Genomic DNA, 13,194 nt, shown 5'->3' with positions numbered 1-13,194 from the left:
GGGCGGACGCCAAAGCTCGGCAGGGCCGTGGGCACTTAGAAACTTTTTGCCAAGTTGGCTGTGAGCTCCAGGAGGAGACCGTTATTTTTCGTCATTCGAGGCCGACTGCGGAACCGGCGCTGGGCGGACGCCAAAGCTCGGCAGGGCCGTGGGCACTTAGAAACTTTTTGCCAAGTTGGCTGTGAGCTCCAGGAGGAGACCGTTATTTTTCGTCATTCGAGGCCGACTGCGGAACCGGCGCTGGGCGGACGCCAAAGCTCGGCAGGGCCGTGGGCACTTAGAAACTTTTTGCCAAGTTGGCTGTGAGCTCCAGGAGGAGACCGTTATTTTTCGTCATTCGAGGCCGACTGCGGAACCGGCGCTGGGCGGACGCCAAAGCTCGGCAGGGCCGTGGGCACTTAGAAACTTTTTGCCAAGTTGGCTGTGAGCTCCAGGAGGAGACCGTTATTTTTCGTCATTCGAGGCCGACTGCGGAACCGGCGCTGGGCGGACGCCAAAGCTCGGCAGGGCCGTGGGCACTTAGAAACTTTTTGCCAAGTTGGCTGTGAGCTCCAGGAGGAGACCGTTATTTTTCGTCATTCGAGGCCGACTGCGGAACCGGCGCTGGGCGGACGCCAAAGCTCGGCAGGGCCGTGGGCACTTAGAAACTTTTTGCCAAGTTGGCTGTGAGCTCCAGGAGGAGACCGTTATTTTTCGTCATTCGAGGCCGACTGCGGAACCGGCGCTGGGCGGACGCCAAAGCTCGGCAGGGCCGTGGGCACTTAGAAACTTTTTGCCAAGTTGGCTGTGAGCTCCAGGAGGAGACCGTTATTTTTCGTCATTCGAGGCCGACTGCGGAACCGGCGCTGGGCGGACGCCAAAGCTCGGCAGGGCCGTGGGCACTTAGAAACTTTTTGCCAAGTTGGCTGTGAGCTCCAGGAGGAGACCGTTATTTTTCGTCATTCGAGGCCGACTGCGGAACCGGCGCTGGGCGGACGCCAAAGCTCGGCAGGGCCGTGGGCACTTAGAAACTTTTTGCCAAGTTGGCTGTGAGCTCCAGGAGGAGACCGTTATTTTTCGTCATTCGAGGCCGACTGCGGAACCGGCGCTGGGCGGACGCCAAAGCTCGGCAGGGCCGTGGGCACTTAGAAACTTTTTGCCAAGTTGGCTGTGAGCTCCAGGAGGAGACCGTTATTTTTCGTCATTCGAGGCCGACTGCGGAACCGGCGCTGGGCGGACGCCAAAGCTCGGCAGGGCCGTGGGCACTTAGAAACTTTTTGCCAAGTTGGCTGTGAGCTCCAGGAGGAGACCGTTATTTTTCGTCATTCGAGGCCGATTGCGGAACCGGCGCTGGGCGGACGCCAAAGCTCGGCAGGGCCGTGGGCACTTAGAAACTTTTTGCCAAGTTGGCTGTGAGCTCCAGGAGGAGACCGTTATTTTTCGTCATTCGAGGCCGACTGCGGAACCGGCGCTGGGCGGACGCCAAAGCTCGGCTGGGCGGACGCCAAAGCTCGGCAGGGCCGTGGGCACTTAGAAACTTTTTGCCAAGTTGGCTGTGAGCTCCAGGAGGAGACCGTTATTTTTCGTCATTGGAGGCCGACTGCGGAACCGGCGCTGGGCGGACGCCAAAGCTCGGCAGGGCCGTGGGCACTTAGAAACTTTTTGCCAAGTTGGCTGTGAGCTCCAGGAGGAGACCGTTATTTTTCGTCATTCTAGGCCGGCTGCAGAACCGGCGCGGGTCGGATGCACGAGCCCGCAGAGCCGTGGGCACTTTGCCACTTTTTCGCCACAATTGGCTGTGAGCTCCAGGAGGAGACCGTTATTTTTCGTCATTCTAGGCCGGTTGCAGAACCGGCGCGGCTCGGATGCACGAGCCCGCAGAGCCGTGGGCACTTAGAAAATTTTCAGAGAGGCGACACTTTGCCATTTTTTCAGAGAGGTGACACTTAGTCGTTTTTTCGAAAGTTGACACTTAGCCGTTTTTTCGAAAGTTGACACTTAGTCGTTTTTTCGAAAGTTGACACTTAGTCGTTTTTTCGCCAAAGTGCCCACCTCCAGCGCGTGCCACGGCGCTTTCCAGGTCTTCTATCCGACCTTGTGCTGTCGAGGACGGCGTGTCCGACGCCGTGGGGAGACCAGCACCATCTCCTCCATACTCGTAAACGAGGTGCTTTGGAAAACGGGGGGAAAGTCGATGAGTACACTGACTACTGGGACCATTTCATTGTACTCTGGCGCACCTGAAGACCAAAAAAGGTACTGCACCTTAGCCCGGGTACCTCACCCCCTGGTACCTCGAGGAGAACTTAGAAAAATTTCGACAAATTTTTGGTGAGCTCCAGGGAGAGAGGCTGATTTTTTGCTTTTTGAGGCCGACCGCCGAACCGGCGCGGGGCGGACTCACAAGCCCCGCAGAGCCGTGGGCACTTAGTCGTTTTTTCGAAAGTTGACACTTAGCCGTTTTTTCGAAAGTTGACACTTAGCCGTTTTTTCGAAAGTCGACACTTAGCCGTTTTTTCGAAAGTTGACACTTAGTCGTTTTTTCGCCGATTTTGCTGGGACCTCCAGGCGAGGACCGGCGTTTTTCGTCTTCCGGGTCCGACCCGGGAACCAGCGCCGAGCGGACACATTCGCTCGCTAGTGCCGTTGGCACTTAGAAAATTTTTCGTTTGTCATGAGCTCCGGGCGGAGACCGGCGTTTTTCGTCTTCCGGGTCCGACCCGGGAACCAGCGCCGAGCGGACACATTCGCTCGCTAGTGCCGTTGGCACTTAGAAAATTTTTCGTTTGTCATGAGCTCCGGGCGGAGACCGGCGTTTTTCGTCTTCCGGGTTCGACCCGGGAACCAGCGCCGAGCGGACACATTCGCTCGCTAGTGCCGTTGGCACTTAGAAAATTTTTCGTTTGTCATGAGCTCCGGGCGGAGACCGGCGTTTTTCGTCTTCCGGGTCCGACCCGGGAACCAGCGCCGAGCGGACACATTCGCTCGCTAGTGCCGTTGGCACTTAGAAAATTTTTCGTTTGTCATGAGCTCCGGGCGGAGACCGGCGTTTTTCGTCTTCCGGGTTCGACCCGGGAACCAGCGCCGAGCGGACACATTCGCTCGCTAGTGCCGTTGGCACTTAGAAAATTTTTCGTTTGTCATGAGCTCCGGGCGGAGACCGGCGTTTTTCGTCTTCCGGGTTCGACCCGGGAACCAGCACCGAGCGGACACATTCGCTCGCTAGTGCCGTTGGCACTTAGAAAATTTTTCGTTTGTCATGAGCTCCGGGCGAGGACCGGCGTTTTTCGTCTTCCGGGTTCGACCCGGGAACCAGCGCCGAGCGGACACATTCGCTCGCTAGTGCCGTTGGCACTTAGAAAATTTTTCGTTTGTCATGAGCTCCGGGCGAGGACCGGCGTTTTTCGTCTTCCGGGTTCGACCCGGGAACCAGCGCCGAGCGGACACATTCGCTCGCTAGTGCCGTTGGCACTTAGAAAATTTTTCGTTTGTCATGAGCTCCGGGCGAGGACCGGCGTTTTTCGTCTTCCGGGTTCGACCCGGGAACCAGCGCCGAGCGGACACATTCGCTCGCTAGTGCCGTTGGCACTTAGAAAATTTTTCGTTTGTCATGAGCTCCGGGCGGAGACCGGCATTTTTCGTCATTCGAGGCCGACGGGGGAACCAGCCGGAGCGGACACGTTTGCTCGGAAGAGCCGTTGGCACTTAGAAAAAATTCCGTGTCTCGTGAGCTCCAGGGGGGACAGGCTGGTTTTATTCATCCGTAGCCGACATGGGAACCAGCGCGGAGCGGATTGGTGTTGCGCTGCCATATACCTCATCTCTCTCAGGAGTCCCCCCCTTATACGTGCCGATGGTGTTTTGGAAAACGGGGGGTAACTGGATGAGTACACTGACTAGGGGGACCAGTACACTAGCGAGTGGGACCAGTACACTGACTAGTGGGACCAACACACTATGAGCGCCTGGTACCTAAAATGGAAGTATAGAGGCCGAATTTCGGGCAAGATCACGCCGGGTTAGGCTTCCAGGACCTCGGCTAAGCAATTTTAACGGGTCGCCCGGTTCTTTTTTGATCCAGCCCGGTTCTTTTTTTATCCAGCCTGGTTCTTTTTACACTTCCAGCTGGAGCTCGGGAGCGGCTTTTTGCACAAGATCACGCCGTGTTAGGCTTCCAGGACCTCGGCTAAGCAATTTTAACGGGTCGCCCGGTTCTTTTTTGATCCAGCCCGGTTCTTTTTTTATCCAGCCTGGTTCTTTTTACACTTCCAGCTGGAGCTCGGGAGCGGCTTTTTGCACAAGATCACGCCGTGTTAGGCTTCCAGGACTTCGGCTAAGCAATTTTAACGGGTCGCCCGGTTCTTTTTTGATCCAGCCCGGTTCTTTTTTTTATCCAGCCTGGTTCTTTTTACACTTCCAGCTGGAGCTCGGGAGCGGCTTTTTGCACAAGATCACGCCGTGTTAGGCTTCCAGGACCTCGGCTAAGCAATTTTAACGGGTCGCCCGGTTCTTTTTTGATCCAGCCCGGTTCTTTTTTTTATCCAGCCCGGTTCTTTTTACACTTCCAGCTGGAGCTCGGGAGCGGCTTTTTGCACAAGATCACGCCGTGTTAGGCTTCCAGGACCTCGGCTAAGCAATTTTAACGGGTCGCCCGGTTCTTTTTTTTATCCAGCCCGGTTCTTTTTTTATCCAGCCCGGTTCTTTTTACACTTCCAGCTGAAGCTCGGGAGCGGCTTTTTGCACAAGAACACGCCGTGTTAGGCTTCCAGGACCTCGGCTAAGCAATTTTAACGGGTCGCCCGGTTCTTTTTTGATCCAGCCCGGTTCTTTTTTTTATCCAGCCCGGTTCTTTTTACACTTCCAGCTGGAGCTTGGGAGCGGCTTTTTGCACAAGATCACGCCGGGTTAGGCTTCCAGGACCTCGGCTAAGCAATTTTAACGGGTCGCCCGGTTCTTTTTTGATCCAGCCCGGTTCTTTTTTTTATCCAGCCTGGTTCTTTTTACACTTCCAGCTGGAGCTCGGGAGCGGCTATTTGCACAAGATCACGCCGTGTTATGCTTCCAGGACCTCGGCTAAGCAATTTTAACGGGTCGCCCGGTTCTTTTTTGATCCAGCCCGGTTCTTTTTTTTATCCAGCCCGGTTCTTTTTACACTTCCAGCTGGAGCTCGGGAGCGGCTTTTTGCACAAGATCACGCCGGGTTAGGCTTCCAGGACCTCGGCTAAGCAATTTTAACGGGTCGCCCGGTTCTTTTTTGATCCAGCCCGGTTCTTTTTTTTATCCAGCCCGGTTCTTTTTACACTTCCAGCTGGAGCTCGGGAGCGGCTTTTTGCACAAGATCACGCCGTGTTAGGCTTCCAGGACCTCGGCTAAGCAATTTTAACGGGTCGCCCGGTTCTTTTTTGATCCAGCCCGGTTCTTTTTTTTATCCAGCCCGGTTCTTTTTACACTTCCAGCTGGAGCTCTGGAGCGGCTTTTTGCACAAGATCACGCCGTGTTAGGCTTTCAGGACCTCGGCTAAGCAATTTTAACGGGCCGCCCGGTTCTTTTTTGATCCAGCCCGGTTCTTTTTTTATCCAGCCCGGTTCTTTTTACACTTCCAGCTGGAGCTCTGGAGCGGCTTTTTGCACAAGATCACGCCGTGTTAGGCTTCCAGGACCTCGGCTAAGCAATTTTAACGGGTCGCCCGGTTCTTTTTTTTATCCAGCCCGGTTCTTTTTTTATCCAGCCCGGTTCTTTTTACACTTCCGGCTGGAGCTCGGGAGCGGCTTTTTGCACAAGATCACGCCGTGTTAGGCTTCCAGGACCTCGGCTAAGCAATTTTAACGGGTCGCCCGGTTCTTTTTTTTATCCAGCCCGGTTCTTTTTTTATCCAGCCCGGTTCTTTTTACACTTCCAGCTGGAGCTCGGGAGCGGCTTTTTGCACAAGATCACGCCGTGTTAGGCTTCCAGGACGTCGGCTAAGCAATTTTAACGGGTCGCCCGGTTCTTTTTTTGATCCAGCCCGGTTCTTTTTTTATCCAGCCCGGTTCTTTTTACACTTCCAGCTGGAGCTCGGGAGCGGCTTTTTGCACAAGATCACGCCGTGTTAGGCTTCCAGGACCTCGGCTAAGCAATTTTAACGGGCCGCCCGGTTCTTTTTTGATCCAGCCCGGTTCTTTTTTTTATCCAGCCTGGTTCTTTTTACACTTCCAGCTGGAGCTCGGGAGCGGCTATTTGCACAAGATCACGCCGTGTTATGCTTCCAGGACCTCGGCTAAGCAATTTTAACGGGTCGCCCGGTTCTTTTTTGATCCAGCCCGGTTCTTTTTTTTATCCAGCCCGGTTCTTTTTACACTTCCAGCTGGAGCTCGGGAGCGGCTTTTTGCACAAGATCACGCCGGGTTAGGCTTCCAGGACCTCGGCTAAGCAATTTTAACGGGTCGCCCGGTTCTTTTTTGATCCAGCCCGGTTCTTTTTTTTATCCAGCCCGGTTCTTTTTACACTTCCAGCTGGAGCTCGGGAGCGGCTTTTTGCACAAGATCACGCCGTGTTAGGCTTCCAGGACCTCGGCTAAGCAATTTTAACGGGTCGCCCGGTTCTTTTTTGATCCAGCCCGGTTCTTTTTTTTATCCAGCCCGGTTCTTTTTACACTTCCAGCTGGAGCTCTGGAGCGGCTTTTTGCACAAGATCACGCCGTGTTAGGCTTTCAGGACCTCGGCTAAGCAATTTTAACGGGCCGCCCGGTTCTTTTTTGATCCAGCCCGGTTCTTTTTTTATCCAGCCCGGTTCTTTTTACACTTCCAGCTGGAGCTCTGGAGCGGCTTTTTGCACAAGATCACGCCGTGTTAGGCTTCCAGGACCTCGGCTAAGCAATTTTAACGGGTCGCCCGGTTCTTTTTTTTATCCAGCCCGGTTCTTTTTTTATCCAGCCCGGTTCTTTTTACACTTCCGGCTGGAGCTCGGGAGCGGCTTTTTGCACAAGATCACGCCGTGTTAGGCTTCCAGGACCTCGGCTAAGCAATTTTAACGGGTCGCCCGGTTCTTTTTTTTATCCAGCCCGGTTCTTTTTTTATCCAGCCCGGTTCTTTTTACACTTCCAGCTGGAGCTCGGGAGCGGCTTTTTGCACAAGATCACGCCGTGTTAGGCTTCCAGGACCTCGGCTAAGCAATTTTAACGGGTCGCCCGGTTCTTTTTTTGATCCAGCCCGGTTCTTTTTTTTATCCAGCCCGGTTCTTTTTACACTTCCAGCTGGAGCTCGGGAGCGGCTTTTTGCACAAGATCACGCCGTGTTAGGCTTCCAGGACCTCGGCTCAGCAATTTTAACGGGTCGCCCGGTTCTTTTTTGATCCAGCCCGGTTCTTTTTTTTATCCAGCCCGGTTCTTTTTACACTTCCAGCTGGAGCTCGGGAGCGGCTTTTTGCACAAGATCACGCCGGGTTAGGCTTCCAGGACCTCGGCTAAGCAATTTTAACGGGTCGCCCGGTTCTTTTTTGATCCAGCCCGGTTCTTTTTTTATCCAGCCCGGTTCTTTTTACACTTCCAGCTGGAGCTCGGGAGCGGCTTTTTGCACAAGATCACGCCGTGTTAGGCTTCCAGGACCTCGGCTAAGCAATTTTAACGGGTCGCCCGGTTCTTTTTTTGATCCAGCCCGGTTCTTTTTTTATCCAGCCCGGTTCTTTTTACACTTCCAGCTGGAGCTCGGCAGCGGCTTTTTGCACAAGATCACGCCGTGTTAGGCTTCCAGGACCTCGGCTAAGCAATTTTAACGGGTCGCCCGGTTCTTTTTTTGATCCAGCCCGGTTCTTTTTTTTATCCAGCCCGGTTCTTTTTACACTTCCAGCTGGAGCTCGGGAGCGGCTTTTTGCACAAGATCACGCCGTGTTAGGCTTCCAGGACCTCGGCTCAGCAATTTTAACGGGTCGCCCGGTTCTTTTTTGATCCAGCCCGGTTCTTTTTTTTATCCAGCCCGGTTCTTTTTACACTTCCAGCTGGAGCTCGGGAGCGGCTTTTTGCACAAGATCACGCCGGGTTAGGCTTCCAGGACCTCGGCTAAGCAATTTTAACGGGTCGCCCGGTTCTTTTTTGATCCAGCCCGGTTCTTTTTTTATCCAGCCTGGTTCTTTTTACACTTCCAGCTGGAGCTCGGGAGCGGCTTTTTGCACAAGATCACGCCGGGTTAGGCTTCCAGAGCCCCGGCTAAGCAATTTTACCGGGCCGCCCGGTTCTTTTTTTGAACCAGCCCGGTTCTTTTTACACTTCCAGCTGGAGCTCAGCAGCGGCTTTTTGCACAAGATCACGCCGGGTTAGGCTTCCAGGAACTCGGCTAAGCACTTCTAACGGGTCGCCCGGTTCTTTTGTTTATCCAGCCCGGTTCTTTTTCCACTTCCAGCTGGAGCTCAGCAGCGGCTTTTTGCACAAGATCACGCCGGGTTAGGCTTCCAGGACCTCGGCTAAGCACTTGTAACGGGCCCTGGTCCACCCCTGCCAGCGCATTTCAAAACTTGGCATTAATTTCGACCTAAGAGACGAAGTCTGATTTTTTTCTACCACTTGGGCGGCCTTTTTGCACCCAGAACACCCGCACCGGCACCATAAATTCGAAGGGTGCCGAGTGCGTCGGCGCAGATTCTGCGACGGAGTGACACTTCCCTCTTGTGGACATTCGGCGGTAGGTGAAATGCGCACTCGGTCTTCTCTTTTCTTTTCCTTCCAGTGAAACTTTGGCAACATTCTGCGAGCTGCTGGCTTCCAGAACCTCGGCCAAGCAGGTGGAGGATTTTTTTCCACTTCCAGCTGGAGGTGAGGAGGGACTTTTTGGGCAAGATCACGCCGACTTAGCAAGCAAGGTGGAAGTGCCAGCATGCAGTGGCTGGAAGTGTGGATGTGGAGCTCCAGCACCCTCCCTGCCTATGGAAGTGTGGAGCTCCAGCACCCTCCCTGCCTATGGAAGTGTGGAGCTCCAGCACCCTCCCTGCCTATGGAAGTGTGGAGCTCCAGCACCCTCCCTGCCTATGGAAGTGTGGAGCTCCAGCACCCTCCCTGCCTATGGAAGTGTGGAGCTCCAGCACCCTCCCTGCCTATGGAAGTGTGGAGCTCCAGCACCCTCCCTGCCTATGGAAGTGTGGAGCTCCAGCACCCTCCCTGCCTATGGAAGTGTGGAGCTCCAGCACCCTCCCTGCCTATGGAAGTGTGGAGCTCCAGCACCCTCCCTGCCTATGGAAGTGTGGAGCTCCAGCACCCTCCCTGCCTATGGAAGTGTGGAGCTCCAGCACCCTCCCTGCCTATGGAAGTGTGGAGCTCCAGCACCCTCCCTGCCTATGGAAGTGTGGAGCTCCAGCACCCTCCCTGCCTATGGAAGTGTGGAGCTCCAGCACCCTCCCTGCCTATGGAAGTGTGGAGCTCCAGCACCCTCCCTGCCTATGGAAGTGTGGAGCTCCAGCACCCTCCCTGCCTATGGAAGTGTGGAGCTCCAGCACCCTCCCTGCCTATGGAAGTGTGGAGCTCCAGCACCCTCCCTGCCTATGGAAGTGTGGAGCTCCAGCACCCTCCCTGCCTATGGAAGTGTGGAGCTCCAGCACCCTCCCTGCCTATGGAAGTGTGGAGCTCCAGCACCCTCCCTGCCTATGGAAGTGTGGAGCTCCAGCACCCTCCCTGCCTATGGAAGTGTGGAGCTCCAGCACCCTCCCTGCCTATGGAAGTGTGGAGCTCCAGCACCCTCCCTGCCTATGGAAGTGTGGAGCTCCAGCACCCTCCCTGCCTATGGAAGTGTGGAGCTCCAGCACCCTCCCTGCCTATGGAAGTGTGGAGCTCCAGCACCCTCCCTGCCTATGGAAGAGCCACCTCCGCGGGCATGCTGCTCAACCACGCCGGCCCAGAGTTCCAGCCGCTCGGCTACACTCTCTCACAAGCCCCGCCTGGAGCTCCCCAGCCCGCCCCTGGTACCTCAACTACCGAGGCCAGCCGCTCGACCAGGCCGGCCCAGAGTTCCAGCCGCTCGGCTTCACTCTCTCACAAGCCCCGCCTGGAGCTCCCCAGCCCGCCCCTGGTACCTCAACTACCGAGGCCAGCCGCTCGACCAGGCCGGCCGAGAGTTCCAGCCGCTCGGCTTCACTCTCTCACAAGACCCGCCTGGAGCTCCCCGCCCCACCCCTGGTACCTCAACTACCGAGGCCAGCCGCTCGACCACGCCGGCGCAGAGTTCCAGCCGCTCGGATAAGCTCTGTCACTCACCCGCCGCGCAGCCACCGGTAACGGGGAAATGTCGCCGCCTGGCGGACACGCCGTTGTAAATGAATGGGCTTTCGCACTTAGTGCAATTTTCGCCAACTCTCTGACTGGAGCTATGGAAGTATGGAGCTATGGAGCCACCAGCCACCCAGGCTGGAGCTATGGAGCCATGGAGCTCTGGTGCTATGGAGCTCTGGAGGTATGGAGCTATGGAGCTATGGAGCCCTGGAGCTCTGGAGGTATGGAGCTATGGTGCTATGGAGCTCTGAAGCCATGGAGCTCTGGTGCTATGGAGCTCTGGAGCTCTGGAGGTATGGAGCTCTGGAGGTATGGAGCTATGGAGCCCTGGAGCCCTGGAGCTATGGAGCCCTGGAGCTATGGAGCCCTGGAGCCCTGGAGCTATGGAGCCCTGGAGCTATGGAGCTATGGAGCCCTGGAGCTATGGAGCTATGGAGCTCTGGTGCTATGGAGCTATGGAGCTCTGGTGCTATGGAGCTATGGAGCTCTGGTGCTATGGAGCTATGGAGCTCTGGTGCTATGGAGCTATGGAGCTCTGGTGCTATGGAGCTATGGAGCTCTGGTGCTATGGAGCTATGGAGCTCTGGTGCTATGGAGCTATGGAGCTATGGAGCTCTGGTGCTATGGAGCTATGGAGCTCTGGTGCTATGGAGCTATGGAGCTCTGGTGCTATGGAGCTATGGAGCTCTGGTGCTATGGAGCTCTGGTGCTATGGAGCTATGGAGCTCTGGTGCTATGGAGCTCTGGAGCTCTGGAGGTATGGAGCTATGGAGCTATGGAGCCACCAGCCAGCACCCTCCGTGGCTGGATCAATGGAAGTGTTTTAGGTACCAGGCAGCCAAAGGGCCGAGGCCTCACGCTCGACCACGCCGGCGCAGAGTTCCAGCCGCTCGGATAAGCTCTGTCACTCACCCGCCGCGCAGCCACCGGTAACGGGGAAATGTCGCCGCCTTGTGGACACGCCGTTGTAAATGAATGGGCTTTCGCACTTAGTGCAATTTTAGCACACTCTCTGACTGGAGCTATGGAAGTATGGAGCTATGGAGCCACCAGCCACCCAGGCTGGAGCTATGGAGCTATGGAGCTCTGGTGCTATGGAGCTATGGAGCTCTGGTGCTATGGAGCTATGGAGCTCTGGTGCTATGGAGCTATGGAGCTCTGGTGCTATGGAGCTATGGAGCTCTGGTGCTATGGAGCTATGGAGCTCTGGTGCTATGGAGCTATGGAGCTCTGGTGCTATGGAGCTATGGAGCTCTGGTGCTATGGAGCTATGGAGCTCTGGTGCTATGGAGCTATGGAGCTCTGGTGCTATGGAGCTATGGAGCTCTGGTGCTATGGAGCTATGGAGCTATGGAGCCACCAGCCAGCACCCTCCGTGGCTGGATCAATGGAAGTGTTTTAGGTACCAGGCAGCCAAAGGGCCGGGGCCTCACGCTCGACCACGCCGGCGCAGAGTTCCAGCCGCTCGGATAAGCTCTGTCACTCACCCGCCACGCAGCCACCGGTAACGGGGAAATGTCGCCGCCTGGCGGACACGCCGTTGTAAATGAATGGGCTTTCGCACTTAGTGCAATTTTCGCCAACTCTCTGACTGGAGCTATGGAAGTATGGAGCTATGGAGCCACCAGCCACCCAGGCTGGAGCTATGGAGCTCTGGAGGTATGGAGCTATGGAGCCCTGGAGCTATGGAGCTATGGAGCCCTGGAGCTATGGAGCCCTGGAGCTATGGAGCTATGGAGCTCTGGTGCTATGGAGCTATGGAGCTCTGGTGCTATGGAGCTATGGAGCTCTGGTGCTATGGAGCTATGGAGCTCTGGTGCTATGGAGCTATGTAGCTCTGGTGCTATGGAGCTATGGAGCTCTGGTGCTATGGAGCTATGGAGCTCTGGTGCTATGGAGCTATGGAGCTCTGGTGCTATGGAGCTATGGAGCTCTGGTGCTATGGAGCTATGGAGCTATGGAGCCACCAGCCAGCACCCTCCGTGGCTGGATCAATGGAAGTGTTTTAGGTACCAGGCAGCCAAAGGGCCGGGGCCTCACGCTCGACCACGCCGGCGCAGAGTTCCAGCCGCTCGGATAAGCTCTGTCACTCACCCGCCACGCAGCCACCGGTAACGGGGAAATGTCGCCGCCTGGCGGACACGCCGTTGTAAATGAATGGGCTTTCGCACTTAGTGCAATTTTCGCCAACTCTCTGACTGGAGCTATGGAAGTATGGAGCTATGGAGCCACCAGCCACCCAGGCTGGAGCTATGGAGCTCTGGAGGTATGGAGCTATGGAGCCCTGGAGCTATGGAGCTATGGAGCCCTGGAGCTATGGAGCCCTGGAGCTATGGAGCTATGGAGCTCTGGTGCTATGGAGCTATGGAGCTCTGGTGCTATGGAGCTATGGAGCTCTGGTGCTATGGAGCTATGGAGCTCTGGTGCTATGGAGCTATGGAGCTCTGGTGCTATGGAGCTATGGAGCTATGGAGCCACCAGCCAGCACCCTCCGTGGCTGGATCAATGGAAGTGTTTTAGGTACCAGGCAGCCAAAGGGCCGGGGCCTCACGCTCGACCACGCCGGCGCAGAGTTCCAGCCGCTCGGATAAGCTCTGTCACTCACCCGCCGCGCAGCCACCGGTAACGGGGAAATGTCGCCGCCTGGCGGACACGCCCTTGTAAATGAATGGGCTTTCGCACTTAGTGCAATTTTCGCCAACTCTCTGACTGGAGCTATGGAAGTATGGAGCTATGGAGCCACCAGCCACCCAGGCTGGAGCTATGGAGCTCTGGTGCTATGGAGCTCTGGTGCTATGGAGCTATGGAGCTCTGGTGCTATGGAGCTATGGAGCTCTGGTGCTATGGAGCTATGGAGCTCTGGTGCTATGGAGCTCTGGTGCTATGGAGCTATGGAGCTCTGGTGCTATGGAGCTATGGAGCTCTGGTGCTATGGAGCTATGGAGCTATGGAGCTATGGAGCTCTGGTGCTATGGAGCTATGGAGCT

Source organism: Syngnathus leptorhynchus, unplaced genomic scaffold (genome assembly GCF_054491065.1).
Source record: "Syngnathus leptorhynchus isolate UIUO unplaced genomic scaffold, UIUO_Slep HiC_scaffold_118, whole genome shotgun sequence".
In the NCBI taxonomy this organism is placed as follows: domain Eukaryota; kingdom Metazoa; phylum Chordata; class Actinopteri; order Syngnathiformes; family Syngnathidae; genus Syngnathus; species Syngnathus leptorhynchus.
Note: the sequence above shows the minus strand (reverse complement) of the source record.